Genomic DNA, 21,732 nt, shown 5'->3' with positions numbered 1-21,732 from the left:
GAAGAAGAAGAAGAAGAAGAAGAAGAAGAAGAAGAAGAAGAAGAAGAAGAAGAAGAAGAAGAAGAAGAAGAAGAAGAAGAAGAAGAAAAGAGGAGTAGGAGAAGTAAAAGAAGAGGAAAATAGAAGAAGCAAACACACCCAAGAGTAGTAGAGAGCAGGAAATAAACTCACAGCTGAAATCAACCAATTAGAAACAAAAAGAACAATATAAAGAATTAACAAAACCAAAAGCTAGTACTTTGAGAAAATCAACAACTTAGGCAAACACTTAGCCAAACTAAAATGTAGAGACAGTACGCAAATTCACAATATCAGAAATGAAGTCATACCCAGCCTGGATAGAGGTCTCCGTGGAAAACTCCTGGTACCTAGGCCCACGGAGTTCCTTGATCCACATAGACTTGAGCTTTGTACAAGGAGATTAAAATGGATCAATTCACATTCTTAGACATGATAACCACCAATTGAGCCAGCTCCATTTGTAGAAGATGCTGTCTTCATTCCACTGGGTGGTTTTAGCTCCTTTGTCAAATATCAAGTGACCATAGGTGTGTGGGTTCATTTCTGGGTCTTCAATTCAGTTTCATTGATCTATCTGTCTGTCATTGTACCAGTACCATGCAGTTATTATGTCAGGCATGGTGATTCCACTAGAGGTTCTTTTATTGTTGAGAATAGTTTTTGTTATCCTAGGTTTTTTGCTATTCCAGATGAATTTGCAAATGGCCCTTTCTCACTCTGTGAAAAATTGAGTTGGAATTTTGATGGGGAATGCATTGAATCTGTAGATTGCTTTTGGCAAGATAGCCATTTTGACTATGCTAATCCTGCTAGCCCATGAACATGGGAGATATTTCCATCTTCTGAGATCCTCTTCGATTTCTTTCTCCAGAGACTTGAAGTTCTTATCATACAGAGCTTTTACTTCCTTAGTTAGGTTCATACCAAAGTATTTTATATTATTTGTGACTATTTTGAAGGTTTCTCAGCCTGTTTCCTTTGTGTAGAGAAAGGCTACTGATTTCTTTAAGTTAATTTTATATCCAGCTACTTCACTGAAGCTGTTTATCAGGTTTAAGAGTTCTCTGGTGGAATTTTTAGGATCACTTAAGTATACTATCATATCATGTGCAAATAGTGATATTTTGACTTTCCTTTCCAATTTGTATCCCTTTGATCTCCTTTTGTTGTCTAATTACTCTGGTTAGGACTTCAAGTACTGTATTGAATAGATAAGGAAGTGGGAGGGAGGGTAAGGGGGACTTTTGGGATAGCATTGGATATGTAATTGAGGAAAATACGTAATAAAAAAAATTTTAAAAAAAAGGCCATAGGAGTAAAGTTCTCATGATTCCAAGCTTTATACAATCAAAATGAAAGCTGCATATAGCAAAAATATTTTCCATGGAGGCATATAAAAATAGTTTAAACATTAAATTGAATGACCACAGCAAGCAATGATGAGTTATCACCAGTTAACTTACTCCTATCTGCTATACATGGGAGGCACATAAAAACACATTCCAATAAACAATTTTGTTTTGAAGAAGCTGATGTCTCAAGATGCTTGTCTTGTTTTCTTGGAGTGTTCTCAAAAGCACTTAGATTTCTGATCACATAACTCCATTGCTAGACCATGTTCTGGCAGCATAATTTCAGTTGATCTTGTATCTTGGTTGCCACTTCTAACTCTACAAGAAATCCCAATGTACAGCTAGTTCCTTGAGATAGTATAAGAGCTTTCTTTGGAAACATACGTAAGCATGGGATTCTAAACAGCGAATCTGTCTTAGGGCAGTCACACAGGACATTTTCTGAGTAATTGTTTATAATCTATTACCTGAAATAGTGCTTTTCTTCTTTTGGAGAATAGGTCATAAATTATTACATTCAGAGACATGGTCATGTTTGTTCAAATTAGTGAGTTGAAATTAAACAAAAACACTTGACAATGCTGTGATGAAAATCTTTTTTATGAGAATCTGTCAGCTTTTAGAGTCATGGGAGTTAGAATTTTGCTCTCTACAGGTGGGTAGCATTTTACAATGAGGATTGGTGGTGAGGGTATTATTTGATTCAGTTTTTGTTTTATTTGTCATTTTCTCTACTTTCTGGTGCTGGAACTATATGCATGCAGACCTCTTTCCTGTTTATATTGGCTTCATACATGCTAGGCAAAAACTCTAATACCTGAGATCTCGTCAGTACAGAATATGTGTTTTGAGGAATTATTAGATTCATACAACCTTATGTGGAAATTTACACACATACCTGCTACTTATAACCACATTGACAAGTAATACATTCCATACATTCAATTCCTGGGAATAGCCACAATTCAAATAAAATTTGAAAGAGAAGAAAAATATCACAAAATTAATATAAATTTATATTCATATATTGATAAATTTATATAAGTTTTCATTATTGAAAATAACAACAAAAGCTATGTTGTAAATAACAATAAAGAGGTAAGTTCTACAATAATTATTAATAGAAACTAATTTAGTTGTTTTTTTTTTCTTTTCTGTGTGTTTTAATGTGTCTTGTTTATAATTTGTTGTGAAAATTTGTTAGGAATTCTTAATATTGGCCTGCATATTATGGAATCAAAATATATCTTGAAATCTAATAAATATAATAGTAATGACCAGAGTGTTTGCTTTCAATATCAAGTTAATGTGAAGAAGCAAATGCTAGCAATTTTTATCTAGTTCAAACATAATGTTTTTACTTTCAGTTTAAGTATGTTGTATTTCATTGGGTTTACTTATAATATGAAAATTCCAAGTGACTACTAATCAAATATTCACCATGAGAGATGAGATGTTTGTATTTTATCAAAATATATTTACTTTGGAGCTGTTGGGAGGTAAAAGTGTATATACACATTTTTCAATGAATTATTTTTTTGTTACAGATGTACTTTAAAACATATAATGTAAAAAAGGGAAAGAACCATTAAAAAGGGTGGCAAGCATATTTTAGTGATATTTATAGATTATTATTTAATATATTTTGAAAATCAAGTGTAACATTTTTCATAATGAAAGAAGTTTAGGTAAATAGTAACTTTAATGCTCAATGCCTTGAGACAGATGAATGTCATGTTTATTGTTGGAAATCATCAGAAGAAACATGATGTATGCTGACTTCAAATAAATAAAAAAGAACTAAATGAAAGAAAAACGAGTGCTTGTTTATGTCTTAGTTAGCGTTTCCATTCTATGAATAGACACCATGAGAAAGCAATACCTATAAAGGTAAACATGTACAGTTTCAGGGATTCAGTCCATTGCCATGATGATTGACAGCTTCCACAATCAAGCACTGTAGATGAATATGAGGATATTTCCAGAGGACCAGTATCTAATTTATCTTTTTGTTTACAATGATGACATACCATAAGGCAATTATTGGTTTAGATTTAGGTGGCCTGAATTCTCTTATAAATGCTCCCCAAATAGCAGAAGACGGCCTAGTTGGCCATCATTGGAAAGAGAGGCCCCTTGGTCTTGCAAACTTTATATGCCCCAATACAGGGGAACGCCAGGGCCAAGAAGTAGGAGTGGGTAGGTAGGGGAGCAGGGCGAGGAGATTGTATAGGGAACTTTCGGGATAGCATTTGAAATGTAAAAAAAGAAAATATCAAAATATATAATAAAATAAAATTTAAAAAACTCAAAAAAAAAGAAGTAAATTGGAAAAACAATGAATGGAAATGAAATCATTCAAATACCTTCAGAGAGCAGGTTTGAATCCAAATTGGTTCTCACTCTGTTTAACAGCAAACAGAAAAAGGCAGGAGCAAGTGAGAAGATTCCTGATGTCTGGAAGTACAGACTGCTGCTTAGGGACTCTAGCCTTTCTCTTTCAGTTAGTATAATCTAATAACATCTAGAAATGTACAAAGCTAATCTTCACTTTTCCATAATTTACATATGGTACTCATGTAGATGTGACTTATATTCTCACACTAATGGTATTTAGACTAAATATACAAGGTGATTTTCTGTTTGTTTTCAAACCGTTTCCCTTCCCCCTGATCTTCATGTCTAAAAGGATGCTCCTCTGCCCACCCACCTACTTCCACCTCACTGCTCTAACATCCCCCTACAATGGGGAATCAAGCCTCCTCAAGATCAAAGGCCTCCATTCTCATTGATGCCAGATAAGGCCAACCTCTGCTACATATGTAGCTGGAGCCATGGACCCACCCAAATATACTCTTTGGTTGGTGGTTTAATCCCTGGAAGCTCTGGGTTGTCAAGTTAGTTGAAATTTTTGTTCTACCTATGGAGTTGCTATTCCCTTCAGTTTCTTCAGTCCTTCCACTAAATCTTCCATTGGTGTCCCCAGCTCAGTCCAATTGCTGGCTGTGAGTATCTGCATTTGTATTAGTGCTGGCAGACTCTCTCAGAGGAGATCTATAACAGACTTCTGTCAGCAAGCATTTCTTGGCATCAGAAATCATGGCTGGGTTTGGAGTCTGCAAATGGGATGGATCCCTCGGTGGGGCAGTTTCTGGATGGTCTTTCCTTTAGTCTCTGTTCCACTCTTTGTTCCTGCATTTTCTTTAGATAGGAACAATTCTGGGTTAAAATTTTTGAGATGGGTGTGTAGCCCAATCCCTCAACTTGGGATCATGCCTATCCACTGGATATGACCACTACAGGTTCTATCTCCTCTTGGTTGGGTATTTCAGCTAATACCATCCACATTGGGTCCTGGGAACCTCTTGTTTCCCTGGAATTTGGGATTTTAGTGGCTACACCAAATTCCCCATCCTCCACTGCTACATATTTCTATTCATTTTCCAGACCCTCGGGACTACTCTCCTATTTCTTCCCCCACTGACCCTGCCCTCCCCCACTTCTTTGCCCCTCCATGTCCTCTGTCCCTCCCAGATCTCTTCCTTGCTCTACCTGATGTGATTGATTTATTCCCCCTTTTAAATTGGATTGATGTCCAATAATTTGGTCTTCCTTATTGTTCAGCTTCAAATGGTTTTATCAGTTTTATCCTGGGTACTTTGGGGCTAATATCCACTTATCAGTGAATACATACCATGTGTATACTTTGGGGTCTGGGTTACCTAACTCAGCATGATATTTTCTAGTTCCATCCATTTGCCTGCAAATTTCATGATGTCATTGTTTTTAATAGCCGAGTAGTACTCCATTGTGTAAATGCACCACATTATCTGTATCCATTCCTCTGTTGAGGGACCTGTTGTTTCTTTCCAGCTTCTGGCTATTATTAAAATTACTACTATGAACATAGGGTAGCATGTTTTATTATTATGAGTTGCAACATCTTTTGGGATTAAACCCAGAAGTGGTATAGCTGGGTCTTCAGGTAGAATTATTTTCAATTTTCTGAGGAAGCACCAGACTGATTCCCAGATTGCAATCCCACAAGCAATGGAGGAATGTTCCTCTTTCTCCGTATCCTTGAAAGCATCTTCTATACCTTGATTTTTTTTTTTTTTTTTTTTTACCTTATCCATTCTGATTGGTGTGAGGTGGAATCTCAGGGTCATTTCGTATCCTTGAAAGCATCTTCTATACCTTGATTTTTTTTTTTTTTACCTTATCCATTCTGATTGGTGTGAGGTGGAATCTCAGGGTCATTTTGATGTGCATTTCCCTGATGAGTAAGAATATTGAACATTTCTTTAGGTGCTTCTTGTCCATTTAGTATTCCTCAGTTGAGAATTTTTGTCTAGCTCTATATATCAAATTTAATAGTGTTATTTGTTTCTCCAGAGAATATCTTCTTGAGTTCTTTGCATATTTTGGGCATTAGACCTTTATTGGAAAAAAGGTGATAAAGATCTTTTCCCAATCTGTGGGTTGACATTTTGTCCTCTTGACAGTGTCCTTTACCTTACAGAAACTTTTCAATTTTATGAGGTCCCATTTGCCAGTTGTTTATCCTAGTCTGAGCACTGGTGTTTGCTTCAGGAAGATTTCCCCTGTGCTGATGTGTTCCAGGCTATTTCTCACTATCTCTTCTATTAAATTTGGCTAATCTGCTTTTATGTGGAGGTCCACTTGGACTTGAGCTTTGTACAAGGAGAAAAAAAATGTATTAATTTGCATTTTTCTACATGCTAACTACCTGCTGAACCAGGACCATTTGTTGAAAATGATCTTTTCCATCCCACAGTCACACCTCTGACCCATAATTGTTTCTGTCTAAAAGAACTACATGGATGTAAATGGAGAGGAGCCTGAGGAAAAGAAGGTCCAGCAACAGGCCCAAAGTGGAATCCAGCTCAAGGGGAGGCCCCAAGGCCTAACACTATTACTGAGGCTATGGAGCATTCACAAAAAGGGATCTAGCATTTCTGCCATCCGAAAGACCCAAGGACAGCTGAAAGAGTCAGATGCAGTTATTTGCAACCAGCCAATGAACAGAAGCAGCTGACCCCTGTTGTTGAATTAGGGAAAGCTGAAAGAAGCTGAGGAGAAGGACGATTCTGTAGGAGGACCAGCAGTCTTAATTATTCTGGACCCCTGAGATTTCTCAAACACTGTACCACCAAACAGACAGCATACACCAGCTGATATGAAGCCCCCAACACACATACAGTAGAGGACTTCCAGGTCTGTGTTCATTCAGAGATGAAGCACCTAACCCTCAAGAGACTGGAGGCCCCAGGGAGTTTAGAGGTCATGTGGGGTTGGGGGTGGTTAGGAGCATCCACTTGGAATTGGAGATGGGGTGGGGAGAGAAGGAGGTGTGGGATGTAGAGCAGTCAGAGGGCGGATGGGGAGGGGAATGGAATGGAATATGTAATGTAAAAAATGAATTACAAATAAAATTAAATTAAAGTAAAGAAAATCCTATTTGTTTTTTTGTTTTTGTTTTTGTTTTTGTTTTTGTTTCTTTTTTTTTTTCTTCCACTGGATAGTTTTGGCTTCTTTGTCAAAGATCAGGTGACCATAGGTACATGGGTGTATTTCTGGGTCTTCAATTCTAGTCCATTGATCTACCTGTCTGTCTCTGTACCAATTCTATGCTGTTTTTAGCACTACTACTCTGTTGTATAGCTTTAGTTCAAGGATGGTGATCGCCCTACAAGCTCTTTTATTGTTGAGAATAGTTTTCACTATTCTGAGTTTTTGTTATTACAGATGGATTTGAGAATGGTTCTTTTTATCTCTGTGGGGAATTGAGTTGGAAATTTCATGTGGATTGCATTAAGTCTATACATTGCTTTTAGTACAATGGCAGTTTTTACTGTGTCAATCTTGCTAATCCATGAGCATGGAAGATTGTTCCATCTTCTGGGTTTTTCCTTTGATTTCTTTATTCAGAGACTTGAAGTTCTTGTCATACAGATCCTTCACTTGGTTGGTTAGAGCTTACACCAAGATATTCTCTTACTAGTGACCATTGTGAAAGATGTTTTGCTAATTGTTTTCTTAGCCTGTTTATCCTTGTATAGACTAAGGCTACTAATTTGTTTAATTTTATTTCTAGTCACTTTGCTCAAGATGGTTATCAACTGTAGGAGTTCTCTGGTAGAATTTTTGGTATTCCTTTTGTATACTATCTTATCATCCACAATAGTGATATATTGACTTCTTCCTTTCCAATTTATATATGTTTGAACTCTCTTAGTTTTCTAGTTGCTTTGGCTAGAACATTGAGTACTATTTTAAGTAAATGGAAAGTGGACAACCTTGTCTTAGCTCTGATTTCAGTGAGATTACTTCAAGTTTCTCTCCATTTAATTTGATGTTGTTTTGCTGTATATTGCTTTTATTATGTTTAGGTAAGTTACACAAATTCCTAATATTTCCAAGTCTTTTAACATGAAGGAGAGTTGTATTTTATCAAAGGCTTTTTCAGCATCTAATGAGATGATCAGGAGTTTGTTCATATAATAGATTATATTGATGGATTTCTGTATATTGAACCATCCCTGCATCCCTGAGATGAAGCCTACTTGACCCTGGTGAGTGATCATTTTGATATGTTATTGGATTCAGTTTGCTAGAATTTTATTGAGTATTTTTGCACAGATACTGTAAACAAAATTGGTCTGAAGTTCTCTCTCTTTGTTGGGTCTTTGTGTCGTTGAGGTTTCAGCATAACTGTGGGTTCACAGAATGAATTAGGTAGTTGTTCCTTCTACTTTTATATTGTGGAATAGTTTGGGAAGTATTGGTTTTAGGTTTTGTTTGAAAGTCTTATAGAATTCTGCATTGAAAGCATCTGGCCCTGGAATTATTTTGGTTAGGAGACTTTTAGTGACATCTTCTGATTGTGGGACTGTTTAGATGGTTTATCTGATCTGGATTTATCTTTGGTACATCGTATCTGTCTAGAAAATCATCCATTTATCCAGGTTTTCCAGTTTTGTTTAGTATAAGCTTTTGTAGTAAAATTTGATTTTTTTTATTTCCTTGGTTTCTGTTGTTTTATCTCCATTTTCATTTCTGATTTTTATTAATTTGCATATTGTCTCTGGGCCCTAAAGTTAGTTTGCCTAAGGGTTTATAAATCTTGTTGATTTTCTTAAAGAACCAGTTCCTAGTTTTGTTGATTCTTTGTATAGTTTTCTTTGTTTATACTTGGTTGCTTTCAGCCCTGAGTTTGATTATTTCCTGTAGTCTACTCTTCTTGTGAACATTTGCTTCTTTGTGTTATAGGGCTTTTTGATGCCCTGCTAAACTACTAGTGTAGGATCTCTCCATTTTTTATGAAGGCATTCAGAGCTATGAGTTTTCTTCTTATTAATGCTTTCATTGTGTCAAATAAGTTTGGTAATGAGGTGCCTTCATTTCCGTTAAATTCTAAAAAGTCTTTAATTTCTTTTTTATTTCTTCCATGGCCAAGTTATTATTGAGTAGAGAGTTGTTCCACTCCCATGAGAATGTGGCTTTGTGTTGGTTTTGTTGTTATGGAGGACCAGCCTTAGTCTGCGGTGGTCTAATAGAATGCATGGGATTATTTCAATCTTCTTATATTGGTTGAGACTTGCTTTGTGTCTGATTATATGATCAGTTTTGGAGAAGTTACCATGAAGTGCTAGAAGAAAGTATACACTTTTTATAGGGTGATATTTTCTGTAGGTATTTTTTAAGTCCATTCATTCATAACTTCTGTTAGTTTCAGTATGTCTTTGTTTAGCTTCTGTTTACATGATCTGCCCATTGATGAAAGTGGAGTGTTGAAGTCTCCCACTATTATTGTGTGAGGTTCAGTGTGCACTTTGAGCTTTAGTAATGTTTCTTTTACAAATATGGGTGCTCTGACATTTGGAGCATAGATGTTCAAGACTGAGAGTTCATCTCAGTGGATTTTTCCTTTAAGGAATATGAAGTGTCCTTCCCCATGTTTTTTTTTTTATAACTTTTGGTTAAAAATCTATTTTATTGGATATTAGAATAGCTACTCCAGTTTGTTGGGGTCATTTGCTTGGAAAATAATTTTCTAGCATTTTACACTGACTCTCTTTGTAACTGAGGTATCTTTCTTGTATGTAGCAAAATGTTGGGTTCTGTTTACTTATTCAATTTGTAAGCCTATGGCTTTTTATTGGGGAATTGAGTCCATTGATTTTGAGAGATATTAAGGACCAATGTTCCTGTTATTTTTGTTATTAAAGATGGAAATGTTTGTATGCTCTACTTTCACCTTCAGAACACATAACATTTTAAGGCTCTTGTTAAAAGAGTCTATGCTTTCCAGGAATTTCCTCTTCTTTTCCTGGTATTGTCCCTCTATCTGAAGAAGATTGGCTTCTAGTTTTGACTGACTTAACCATTAAAGACTAGACCTGTTGCTTGTGGACTTGCATTCTAGCTGTTGTGACAACCAACTCCACATGAGGTACCACACTCTCACTGAGGATCTCACTGTTGAGGGAGGCGGTGGTCTCTCTGGAAATGGACAGTGGCTGTGTGCTTCATTGAAAAGCCATCATTGTAGTTATCCTTATCCTCGGCAGGTTGAATGCTCATATGAGGTTCTCCTTTCTCCATTCTAGACTTTCTTTGTAGACTTTCTTCCTGTAATGCATCCTTCGCATGCTTTTTGTATTAAAATATGCAAAGTACTCAGGGGAATTTTGATAGACCTTCAGAGAGTCATTGTACCATATCATTTTTGCTTTATGTTCACTTAACTATTCTTGCTTCTCTTCATCAGTAAGATCTCATCATATGCTACCAATAATCTTGTTAATGTTCCACAATTTTAGGTCAGGATTATAAGCCTTTACTTGGTCCCAGACCTTTATGCTGTACCTCATGTAGGGTGTTAGTGGCTTATCTGGTGGCTTTGGAGGCTTTGGAATTACAATGACAGAGGATGCTGAGTCCCAGCTGTTGGTGCTGGTTTCCCTCCCAGCCTGCAGTTGTTGTAGGCAAGATGACTATGTGAATTGTATCCCACAATGCTGGGCATTTGTTTTGTAGGAACTAGGGTGGAAGGTTGGGCATAAGATGGTCTTTCTGACATTTTGGAAGATTAAGTTCTCAAATCTTATGAATGCCCCACTGGAGGGGTGGAGGCAGGCAAGAAGGCTTCCCTTCATCCTGTGCTCAGTGTGTATTATCTTCTTACTGTATTTTTAAATTCTGTTTACAGTACTTTATGAAGAATTATATATATATATATGTATATATATATATATATATATATATTTGGTCTATATTTTTTATTTTATTATGTGATTATGAAATTAAGATATTGGGGTAATATTAGACATATGCCATCATTTTGGTAGTACTCCTTTCTTTTCTATTGTGTAGAATAGTTTGAGAAATGTTGAAATTGTATCTTCTTTAAATATCTGTATCTATATCTATAAATATATATATATATACATATACAGACACACACAGACACACATATATGGGTATATATATATTCAGATAATCCATGAAGACCTTGACTTTTCTCTGTCTGATGCCATGATTACTGCTTCAATATACTTGCAAATTGTCTGCTTACATTTTCAGACCTCCTACATGTAATTTTTGTAAGATATTAGGTGCACAAATTTATTCATCCCTTGTGAATTTTCCAGATTCTTGGAATGCTTTCAATGTAGTTCCTGGTAATTTGGATTTCAGCCGAGTCTTTTTACAACATCTCCATTTTCATCTCTGTTTTTCTTGAGTGAAAAAGCAAAGTTGCTCATATTATTATCATGACTAAGTAGCATGTGCACAAGCATGCGCCCGTGAAAGAGAGAGAGCAGGTGAGCAAGAGAGCAAGTGAGAGAGAGAGGAACAGATACAGAGACAGAGACAAGTGAGAGAGACAGAGACAAACAGAGTGAGACAGAGAGAGACAGAGAGAGGGAAAGAATGGGATATTTTCTCCAAATTATTTATGGATTTATGATTAATGACTCATTTTAAGCATTTTAGACCGAAATAAATGTAGAATTATTCTACATTTTCTGTTGTAATATACTGTAATATTCAAGTAATATTCAAGACTATACATATTACTTTTTCTGTTATCAATTTATAACTCAGGGACAGATTTTAAAGTCCAAGAAAATACTTGATACTTGGCTTTCATATTCATCAAGTATAGCAATAATAATTAAAGGCACATTTTGTTTGTTTGATTGTTTGTTTGGATTTTTGTTATATTTTTGTTTGCTTAGTTGGTTGGTTTGGTTTGGTTTTGAGACTTGGTTTCCATTTTTAGCCTTGCCTATCTTGCAACTAACTCTGTAGAACAGACTGGCCTAGAACTTGGAGTTCTGCCTGCCTTTGCCTCCCATGTTTTAGAATTAAAAACATGAGCCACCACTGCCTGGTTGTTTGTTTGTTTGTTTGTTTGTTTGTTTATGTGTTGTTTAGAATAATTGCTTTATTTGTTTGATTCTTATTTTTTTTCTAGACAGCGTTTCTCTGTGTAACAGTCCTAGCTTTTCTGTAACTTACTCTGCATATATGGATGGCCTTGAACTCACAGAGATATGCCTGCCTCTGTTTCACAAGTGCTGGGATTAAATCATGGGCAACCAACTGCCTGACATATTATATATCTTACCCCAGGACACTGGATAATGAACTTTTTGAAGCACAGAAAGGAAGTGGGAGTTTCCTCTCTTAACAACAAAATTGTTCTATTTGCAGAAAAGAAGATCATGAAGTAATACTTGGTAATCTGGTACCTGATTTCTATCTATATTCTCTGCTCTTTTTATTTTCTTTCCATTCATAAATCCTCAGGTTTATTAGCATGAGCACTAAAAATGAAAGAATGTGTTTCCTGCTATCGTGAATGCCATTGTATGTAGCTTGAGGACAGTGACATTCAAGGTTGGAAACTCTTTGGAATTTCGAAGCTGCTCTTACACCTCCTTAATCCCATTTCTTCTTTCCAAGAACAAAAGAAGAACCTATACTGTTACCTTAAGAGAGGTAAGTCACCAATATGGAAATCAAGAGCAAAGACATCTCATACCTAATACTTCTCCTTGATGTTTAGAAAATTAGGATTGCCTGTAGGATTCTGCCTTATTGAATTGTATGGGAAGCACACTGACAAATCTTCTGAATTTAAATGCAGGAAATTAATTAGCATAGCCATATCTAACTGAACCAACCAACCAAACAAACAAACAATGTACCCTGGGAAGCAGTGCCCAGAATATGCATGCTCATATTTATTGGGTTGTTTTCCTCCCAACACCCTCTAAATCCACACTCTAAATTTAGAGATCCCTCACCATTTTAAATATGTTTGTCTTGTTCTACAAAGATGCAATCTCTCTGTTAAGCTTGCATCCCATGCTCACAGAGGATTAATGTTTTGATCAATCAATGGTGTTAGAGGAAATTGCTTTTTAGCATATATTTTCTTAAATGTGTTTGAATAGATTCAAACTTAGATTTGATTTACTTGGCTTATGTATATACTTTGCTATGTTCCTTTAAAGTATATTTTATAGTTACAATCTCATACATTAATAATATTTTGTATAAAATTACATTCTACTTATAAAATATATCTACTGATAAAAATATCTATTATATTCCATAAAATCTAGTGCAAAGTATCCCAGAAAATGATTAATACCATTTCATGTGTTAACACAAACAATGATTATGGTATATTTTAAAAATTAATGAAATTAAAGAATATTAACTACTGATACATAACCATCCTAAATCTGTACTGAGAGAAAAATTGTACCTAAATGAATATATTTAAGCCTCTACCACCACATAATACATCAGCCAGATTGTGGTTTTAGAACATTTCTAAATGAGTAAAAATGCATTATTCATACATATGACAATGAATACGAATAGAATATGAAATATAACCAGCACAGCCTCACATTGTTTTTATAAAAACATAGAAAGTCAGGCCACTTCTTTAACTAAGAAGAACCCTAAAATCTTAAATGACAAAGAATTTACTTTATAGCTGTTAGATATAGAAATTAAAGAATGAAAAATGAAAACCTTCTTATCTATCAAAATAATTATGCTCATAATGAAGACAGAGTATGAAATCAAAGATGTTTATAGCATCACCCTTGATACAATGAGTGCACAAGCGCTTTAAATAAACATTATCGTCATGCTTTACACAAATACTGATTTATCCTAACATCATAACTCTAGGGAAGCAGCATACACCTGAACACCAATCTCAATTACAACACCGTGCATTTGAAAAATGTGCATAGAACAATCTGTCCCATTTTTATTATAACATTAAATCCAAAAGGGAAAACAAATTAGCAATAAGATGATTTAAAAGATGTGAGGATTTTATAGTTTTGTAGTAAATGTTTACAGTGATAAAAAAAATTTTTAAAATCACAAGACATATAAATGTAGAATATCTTAATACAGAAGAACAAGCTAAAATAACATGTTTTCTTTGAAGAGTCAAAGCTCTAAGTACTTAGATGTGTCAGTTTTAATTGGTCTATGGTTGTGAGTTTTAGTTATTATTTTTTTTCTGGGAAGTTCTGTAACTTTATTGGATAGTCAGCAGTTAGTTCTCATCCATGTCAACTGCCTATAGATATTTGAATGTGGTAACAGGGACACAAGTCACCAAAACATTGATCTTATTTGATGAATTCACATCCTCATTACATATTTGGATAAATATTCATGGTTGTGATATAGAATATACTCTTTTCACTTGACCAAGAATGCTACATTAATGCACACATCTGGATTTCTTTTCTCCTTTATTGCTTTGTTTTGAATTTCCATGAATTGTCTGAAGGGCACACTTCTCCTTCTCATAGATTCCCAAAGAGAACTCTAGGATGTACTTGTGTGTGCTTATTCTAGCCATTGTTCTTTGTGCAAACAATTCTGCTTGGCCCAACTTGGGAAAACTAGTCATATCGTTTTGATGCTTCATTTACAAATGTAAAAAATAATTTTAAAGAATTATCCCATAGAAAAATTAATTTGTTAAATTATCTAATTATTTGCAAAGTGACTTTGAACGCATTGTTGGCTTCCCATGACACGTTCTGTTCTTTTACACTCTAACATATAAGACAATTTAGGTATAATACCTAGCATAGGATTTGTTTTAAGATACTTATTTTCTATCATACCCTATGCTATTTTAGAGCTACACAAAGTTAAAGACAGATTTGTCTGTAAGGAGATAGACAAATGTATTAATGTTTACAAAATAGTGTAATGTCTGCAGGTTCCTGTGATTTCACACTCTTCTGTGTGGTCAGGAAAGGAGCTAGGATAAGGTGTGTCAGCTTTTGCCAGTGTAAGGCATTGTTGATGGGATGCTTACACTCCACACTGGGAAAGAAATTCAAAGTTTAAGTAATGAAGGAAAAGAACATGCACCCAGCAGAGAAGAGGTTTGTGAAGCCAGAGGGCATGGGATGGAAAGGTGCATTTTCAGTGCAAAAGATAAAGGAGAATTAAGAAATGAGGCATGCCAGAAATTCCACAGGCCTGCATTCCAACTCTAGAGGGTTTGAGCCAGGGGGGGCTCACGTGTTCAATGATAGCTTGTACTTCAGAAGTAAAGAGAAAAGAGGGAAATAATAGGTATATGTCAAATAGAATTGCCCTAGTATTCTCTAAGGTAAGCATTTTAAGGCTATGCCTAGACAGTGCTCTTGGGATATTTAACACATATTTGCATTTCAAAGAGTGTTTTGTTTATGTTATGTTTGGTAAAATGGATAAGCATGCAAAAAGTATGCAATAGGAATAAAATCTCCATTTTTCAGAAAAATAGTAATGGGGGGGGGGGGCATAAAAACAAATGAGCCAGCCGAGGATATAGGGAGTACAGAGTCAAACAATGACTATAGTGAGAAATAAGAAGGCAGTTAAACAGGAGAAATAAAAGAAGGAAACGATGTTCCTATGTGTGCAGAATGGGCTTCAGTGGGCAGAAACAGGACACATGTGAACTGAACAAATACAGGGACAGTGTATATATGAGAGACAGATCATTTTGAATGTGATTTTTTTTTTCTATTTTAGCTGTCAAAGTGACATTTCAGTGGAAATAGTGGGTGGATTTTGCCTCTACTGGATGATAGAGAACGAATTAGGTTTAGGTTTATCACTACTGGTCCTACATCTTTGTTAGTTTGCTCTCTATGACTAAAACAAGAAAAATCTGAGATGCATGATAATGTAGGAAAATGTGTTTTAATATACCATCTTAGAAAGTCTGATTTACAACTGGCTAATAGGTTTTGTTTCCTTGGACTGTGGTAGAAGAAAACTGCTCACTTTCTCACAAGAAAACAAAAGAGAAGAAAAGAAAAAAGAATGGGAGTGTCCCATGATCGTGTGGATGGTACATGCACTTTTCTAATGACCTCCGGCCTGGACCTACCTTTTGAGTCTCTAAAACTTATTGGAAATAATAATAATAATAATAATAATAATAATAATAATAATTGGAAATCATAAATAATAAATAATAGCATAAATAATAGCATAAATAATAGCATCAGAGGCTAAGATATAACGTTTTCTTCCTGGATATCAAAGGTCTAAAATATAGCAATATATTAATCAATTATATATAGCTTGGTAATTGTTTCCCTCTGTACTTCATCCCAGACCCTGTGTATTTGGGACAATGCTACCCTGGTAGAAAAAAAAAGCCATGGGAGCAATGGTAGAGAGGAAACAGATAAAAATAACTACATATGTTTTTGTGATAGTTATTAAAAAGTAGTTTATATGGTTCCAAATGCTACAAATGTCCATTATTGGTCAAAGTAAACATAAGATACACATATGCATAAAGTAATCATTAGGCCTTAACTACATTGCTGCAAGACATGAATAATAAGGGAAGACACATGCAGAATATTCATGAACTTATTCATGCATACATTTTTATCTACAAAATTATATTATAAATGCTTAAAATGTACCTTTCATGAATGATAGAAAATAACTTTGAAACAACCTGAAAACATACTTGAGTAAATGTGACGGGATTTTTATGTCTTCAACTCACTTTAAATATTGCTCTATCCTCTTGCTCTAACCTACAGACTAAATTGGCACATTGGTCTTCTAGTGGAAAACTTGTTTTTCCTGTCTACTTCACCTAAACTAAACAACTTTGAAATATACACTGGCATAAAATTTCAATCAACTGTCACAAATTTCATGCCTGTTGTGAGTTCGTTTTATAGAAAATAAAGATGTCTCTTGCATATAGAGAAGTTAATGCATTCTTAGTTTGCATTTGACTTACTTTGGAAAAAAGAAATTGTGCTTCATAGGTATTATACAATGGTTTTTCATAATGTATGCAGAATGAATAGAATAAGAACAATCTATAGCTCTGCATAAGAGCCTTTTATATATGCTGAATGAAGATTTGCTCTCTTATAAACAACGGATGATTATTTTATGATCTAATAGCTGTAGCAATCTGAACACACAGCTTCAATAGCTGATGAAATCAGACTGCTTGAAGTCTTCAATCAAGAAAAAAACACAGAGTCCTCAGGTCATAAAAAGTGCACTGCAATTAGAGTTTCCACTGGGGAAAATAGCTTAATCTAATTCCATTTTATAAATAACAAAGGGAACAGTGATAGTGAGTTATCATCACTCAGTGCCAATGGAATGCTTAGAAGGGGGTGAACAGAAATACTAATGTCTGATGGCTGTGTGCTAGGCTACTTACACCAGCTCTCAATCTTGGTTTAGATATTCAAATCTGCTTGCACTTAGTTAATTATTGAAAAAGTTATCCTAGTTTTATCTGGGCATTGATGACAAAACTATGCACGTTCAAGTTATAGAGTTTTAGACATTTTTGTACATTGAAGTGATTATCAATATTAATCAGGCTATTATATGCACTTCTTCGCCCACAGTGTGCATACGATGCTGCTATGAGTCCTAATAAAAAGTGTCTAGATTAGCAGCTCAATGGTAACCTCACCTGGGACTTCCTGTTTCCTTGCTTTTAAACTCTAGTCTACGGGACACGTAATAAAATCCTCTCTAAACCTCACCCTGCAGGTTCCCCGAAGTTTCATTCTTGGAATTTGCAGGATCAATCAAGAAGACACTGCCCCAGAATGACTTTGATGGCATTTGTTCCCCAGAGACCCTACTCCCCAAAAGTATGGCTTATGAGAGGCACCAAAATTCTGTCACTATTAAACACTCCTCTTTTCCTCTTTAATGGAAGACAACTTAGACAACTTCAAAGGATGTGTTTTCCAAACTCTGAATTACAAGCTGCCTTGAAAGCCACTTTGTAGACCAATCTAGAACTGCACAGGTATTACTGTCTTAGTGACCTACCTTGGGGTTATTTTTACTATAGACATGAGACATCACTTAAGGCAGTACCTTCTTATTTTTAACAATTTTGACATCAACTGGAAATTTTTTATGATTACATTCTAATATTTGTACCTTTCATAACTGTAAAAGATACTTAGTATTATTTAAGCAAGGTATATGTAGGGGTACTTCGAAATTATTTTACAGGTTTCTGATACATTTTAAGCTAGAAAAGCACATTTATTTATTTATTTATCTATCTATCTATCTATTTATTTATTTATATTTATACTTGGAGGGGGGGTTCAAGACAGGGTTTCTATGTATAGCCCTGGCTGTCCTGGAACTCACTTTGTAGACCAGGCTGGCCTCGAACTCAGAAAACTGCCTGCCTCTGCCTCTGCCTCTGCCTCTGCCTCTGCCTCCCAAGTGCTGGGATTAAAGGTGTGTGCCATCATGTCTGGCTATGAAAGTGCATTTAAATTACTGAAATGCTAACTATTTTTTTAATTTACATATGTGGGAATTTTGATTTTTATATTATTTTCTTTTTAAGCCACTTTGTGTTCCTCAGGCAATTTTGCATGCCATTTCTTTTGGGGACTGTCAATGTTTGTCAGAAAAACACTTAAAGTACACACATAATTCCAGTACTTTGAAATGCTTATAACATGCATCTTTGCACAGATATATCAAATATCCGCAGCACTTCAACCACCTCATGTTACATAAACCGGAGAATGCTAGTATTTATTCTGAAGAATTCCTATACAGACCCTCAAATTATGCATCAAGGGAACTGCAACCCTATAGGTGGAACAACAATATGAACTAACCAGTACCCCGGAGCTCTTGTCTCTAGCTGCATATGTATCAAAAGATGGTCTAATCAGCCATCACTGGAAAGAGAGGCCCATTGGACATGCAAACTTTATATGCCCCAGTACAGGGGAACGCCAGGGCCAAATAGTGGGAATGGGTGTGTAGGGGAGGGGGAATATGGGGGACTTTTGGGATAGCATTGGAAATGTAATTGAGGAAAATATGTAATAAAAAATATTTAAAAAAAAAGAATTTCCATAGTCATTCTACTGTGGTTGGTAGCAATTTACAGATGACCATACTTTTGCACTGGTCCATCACACAGCAAATAATCCTCCTATATGTATATCAGTACTGGAATTTTTACCCTGTCAATAAAACTGCTCTTAAGGTGTTTTCTTATCTGTTTTGTTTAGAATGCTCTAAAAAAGATCCCAGAAGCTATGGAAACAAAATATTTCAATTAAAAGACTCTTTGAAATACACCAAATCAAAAGCCATTATATTTCATATCATTTCTTTACCTACTCCTCAAAAGGCATAAAATTACTTTGCCTGTAAGTTAGGAGTGCTATACGAATATTGAAAATTCTATCCAGGGTTGGGAAATAGCACAGTTGTAGAGTAGTTGTTTAATTTCCTAACAATGACACCTACCACTTTCTATATCCCAGGAAAGGAGCAAGAAATAATCAATACTAGGCCAATAAGATAGTTTGGCAGGTAAGACTCAGTGATAGTTTTCACTGAGTCTTAGAACCCAAGCAGTGGAACAGTGAAGCAACTCCCATATGTTTTTTTTTTTTTTTTTTTTGTCTCCTTCTACCTACACATGGTTAATTGTGCCATGCCCCACACCCATGATGAATAGGTAAGTAGGTAAGTAAGATAAATAAATATGTTTTAAAGTTAAAAGTATTATCCAGGTAAAAACATTACATTTTTTATGTCTTCTACATTTTTTCACTTTCTTACTTAATTTTCCCATCATCCAGGCCTTTATTCTGCAATGTTCTACTTTTTGTTTCATAGTAATTCTTACTTTCATTACCTCGTCTGTTTAGCAGCACATTACTTGTATTTGCACGGTTTCCATTTCTCCTTTTACTGGCAAGAAATTTATGCCCTAAAAATTAGCTAACTATACTACCACTGAAAACTCATAAAGATAAAGGTCTGTGTGTTTACTTTTATACACATATTCTATCTTCAAAGTGGCATTAAAATGTCTATACTATGATTATTTATTCAACAAACTAGAATTATATGCATTAATAAAGACAGCATAGTTGATTATAACTTTTACCCTCTGTGAATCATTTCTTGGCTATCTCTGTGCTACACAACAGTTTCTTTTCTTTCCCTTCTTATGGTTTAGTTAGCCTAGTTTATATGCCTGAAAATTATTTTTCTGTAGTAAAAACAATGTAAATTGACTAGTAAGAAATTCAGTGTTTATACACATTTGTTTTACCTTTGTTTTCTGTTTTAATCCCAATATACCAGGTTATTTTGACTCAGTGCTAAATAACCTTAAAAACACACCTCATTTGTTGTAGGGACATTATAGAGCATGGATAGGAAAGCCTGTCTCTCTCAGAAATTGTCAAAAACCATCAATAATAACATGTTTAATAAAACAATATGACAGAGGCTGCAAGGAGGCTAAATGAGGTCCTGGAAGCCTCAGACATCAGTGACAGGTGGCAGAAAACTGGATTTGAAGATGAGGACAGAACTCCTTGCTTAGGAAAAACAAAACAAAACAAATCAAATCAAATCAAATCAAATCAAAACAAAACAAAACAAAACAAAACAAAACAAAACAAAACAAAACAAAACAAAACAAAACAAAACAAAAGACAAAAAAAACCAAAGCTTGTCTTTTATTTAACGAACTGGTAGCTTAGTCTCTAGTTTGACATCATCTTTCTAGAAGAAATGCACCATGAGGAAGTAACTGATAAAACCAGAGTGACTGAAAAGTCATTAAATCTGCTCCTTTTCTAGCAAGCTGTGTGTTGGTAAGCATGGTCACAGTCGTGATGAGGGCGTCCCTGTATCTGCAGATATCTAACAACAGTGAATAAGAACTGACACCTGAGTCTACAATGTCAGTGTCTCTGGATCAGCTTTTGTGTTTTTCTCTAGCAGTTTCTAAGTTACAGGTCCTACATTAGGGTTTCAGATTTCTTTGGAGTTGACATTTGTACAGACATAAGAATTGAATTCATTCTTTGACCTATAGGTAGCCTGGGTTTCCTGGATACCATTTGTTGAAAAACCTTGTTATATCCAATGTCTGTCTGCTTTTGACACTTTGGTCAAAACACTGGTTGTAGCAGTGTAGGTATTGTTGGCAGGAGAGGTCTCTGTTTTATTCCATTTGTCTCTATGTCTATTATTTTGGTTTTTGCCAGCTCTATCAGTGCTATGAAATACATATTAAATACCATGGCTTTATAACATAATTTGAGATTAGACATTGTGGTATTTCCAATGTTTCTCTTTCACTTAGAATTGTTTTGACAGTTTGAGGCCTTTTGTTTTCAGTCGTGAAGTTTAGAACATATTTTAGCAGTTCTTGACATAATATAGTGAAATTTTGATGCATCTAATTTTTACATCATTTCAGTACTATAATAAATTTTATAATAGCAACGCATCTGATCAACACAGAATGTTTCTCCCACTGCTAGGATCACCTTCAGTTTCTTTGTTGCTATGTTTTATTTTGAAAGAAGTCTTTCATCTATTCTCTAGATACATTTCTAGACAGCTTTTGCTTCAAAATTAATCTTAATGAAATTTTTCTTGTTTACTTGTTAGCAGTTGGTTATTGGTGTATATATAGGAAAAGTACTGTTTTCATGTCGATTTTATAACCTTCTCAGTTACTGGTACACTGGTTATATCAGCTAGGATGTGGAACCTAGGTTTCTGTCAACAGATGGATGAGTAGACAAATGTGGTACACATACATAATGGAATTTAATTCATCAATAGGGGAAAATTATCATGAAATTTTTAGAAAAATGGATGGAACTAGAAATTATTGTGTTCAACACAATAACCCAAATTTGGAGAGAAAAACACTTTAGGCTTCTCCTTTGAATTAACGTTCGCAGAAAGAAAC

At 35.0% G+C, this 21,732-nt stretch overlaps 1 pseudogene; it reads right to left on the bottom strand.

The window, feature by feature from the left end:
* The window catches only part of LOC110291846, a 15,064-nt pseudogene extending 4,585 nt beyond the window's left edge, over positions 1-10,479 (bottom strand).
* Positions 10,480-21,732: the final 11,253 nt, after the last annotated feature.

This window comes from Mus caroli, chromosome 3, assembly GCF_900094665.2.
Source record: "Mus caroli chromosome 3, CAROLI_EIJ_v1.1, whole genome shotgun sequence".
NCBI classification, from domain to species: domain Eukaryota; kingdom Metazoa; phylum Chordata; class Mammalia; order Rodentia; family Muridae; genus Mus; species Mus caroli.
This window is presented reverse-complemented; position numbering and strand designations above follow the sequence as displayed.